This window comes from Agrilus planipennis, unplaced genomic scaffold (assembly GCF_000699045.2).
Source record: "Agrilus planipennis isolate EAB-ADULT unplaced genomic scaffold, Apla_2.0 scaffold92, whole genome shotgun sequence".
Classification (NCBI taxonomy): Eukaryota; Metazoa; Arthropoda; class Insecta; order Coleoptera; family Buprestidae; genus Agrilus; species Agrilus planipennis.
Genome location: NW_020438900.1, coordinates 146,861 through 149,322, shown reverse-complemented (window position 1 = coordinate 149,322; position 2,462 = coordinate 146,861).

The window sequence follows — 2,462 nt, the reverse complement described above, 5'->3', positions numbered from 1 at the left end:
ACATTTGGAACATAAAATGTTATAACACTTTTGACTTTTGAAACAAAATAAAAAAATTATAACAGTTTTGATGCCGGCCCTGCACAATTGCAAATTAGTTACGATTGCCAACTGGTTGTAGAAAAATTCACCTTCAGTAGGTCGGAATCGGTTGCTTTTTGTTATTTTTTTATTGTTTATGTTTAGTATTAAGTTACAAAAAAAATGCACTCGCGTTAAGGTCCATTAGATGCCAGTGAACATGTTAGAAAAACTACGTACCTATCACAACGAAAATTGTGCCCCATTGTGTATTATTGTTTATCAATAAATGTGGATTGACATTGTTAAAGTGTTCGACAAAAGTGGATGGAAATGAACGATTTCTGTTGACAAGATGTACATTTTTGTCTAAAACTTCAGTTTTCACCAAAAAGTCAGCAAAAAAGCGATTATTTGTGTACGTAGACATGCTTGTAAAGTAAGTGATAGCGCAGGCCCCCGTAATCCCATGATTGTACAACTGAAGTGGACCTAATGTAGCCCATGACAACGAGTATTATGTTATTTTAAACAAAAAAGAAATTATAACGATTACGGAATACTTACAAGTGGTTCACAAACAACCCTGGCCACCCAGCGTTTAGTAAAGGTTTGTAACATAACGTACTAGTGTACGAAAACAAATATATGTGTGATGGTTGTATCAGTTATGATAAGATGCATACCTACTTTGACCAATCACATGTGTTAAATTGCTCATTCCGGCATTAGTTTTGCCTGACAGGGCTCAGTAACGCCAGATGCAATAATACAAGGATTTGTCCAAAAGGAGGCTGCTGGTTATTTTGTTTTATTTAAATGTAAAAAGCTAAACAACACGAACGCTATTACTGCCACCCTCCCGTTGAGCTACGATGTAAATGGTGCGATAGGGAATTTAAGACCAAGACCGGCCTTACTCAACACTTTCGCCACACCCATCGCACCGAGTACGAAGCCGAGGTTGAAAAGTCCGACAGCAGAAAGGAGCGCTGATTCTCAACCCTCGAAATATACCACATCGCTCTTGAAGAACTACGCTTTTCGGGTCCAGTTTCACAACTGCACACTGCAAACCAAAGATGATTCACACACATTTGAATTTCATGCATTACACGGATTTAATGTGTGTGAATTGAAATAAACGTGTGAAAATTAGTAAAATTCTAATAATGGTGTTTGAATTTCATTTGTTTTGATGAAAAATTTGAATCAAACACTTATTAAGCAAATGAAAAATTGAAGCGTTAACTGACAACACACTTCTTATGTGTGAAACAATCCGTATAGTAGTAACTTATGAATAAAGTCAGTGTGGAATTAATAGACAATATAAGAGTAATGGATTGAGTTTTATCGCCTTATTTAATGTTTAACATTTAATACATCTCAATTATTTAAAAAATAAGAACTCATGTTTCAACCCTTTCATGATGTAGAAGCGCAATAAATTCTTCATTATGTATTTTTACATGCAATAGTGGATGTGGAAAAATCAATTCTTCATGTTTTATTATGCCTTGAATATTTTCAGGAAAATGCTCAACATGATATGCATTTAATTTTGGATAAAAACATGTTGTCCATAAATAAGAAAAAGTAAAGAATATTTCTTCTTTGATTACAAAAATTTCATTGATTTCACCAAACTGAGGAAAAGAATCATCTTGATATTCTAATAGTATAATTGAATTATTTTTATAGGTAGAACCATATATTTTTACCGAAGTTGTTTGTAGTAACATACATCTTTCTCTATCTGCCTCAGCTATAAATCGATGGAATAAATGACAATTTGGCAAATCTTTCAACAATTTTGTAATACCACGACTAATTGTATGTCCCAGATACAAAACTTTCTTTGAATTTGTAATTGGATCTGGTGCAAATACAGCACATAGATTGCTCTATTGACTATTGACACTAAACCTTTGAAGTAAGCATGGGAACTTTCAAAACGAAAGCACCATTGTTGTCGTGCTGGCCCATACCACCGAATGGATTGAGGAACATGATATAAGAAATGGAATTTTGGTATCACAGTATTTGGATTAAAGAAATTATAAAAGCATTCACTTTAATATTCTTTAACAAAATATACTTTTTTTTGTACAAAATATTGCTACATTACCAGTATTAAAGATATTCCTGTCTCAATATAATGCTTTGTACATTCAATTAGGTGTTCCACAGCTTTTTGAGACATCTTACATTTTTCACGCATATTTAATACATATTTAGCTGCATTATATTGCATTTTTTCCGTAGTACTCCATGTCCATTCAGCGTCATCTTTAGATTTTTGGCAAAGCGTTTGTCCAGGCTTCTACAATGGCAACGGCGGTTAATGGCTTCAAAAAATGTGGGATTTGGCCATACAATCCAACAGTTTTTTCGGATATTGATTTTGCTCCTTCATTGGCGACAGATATTCCACAAAC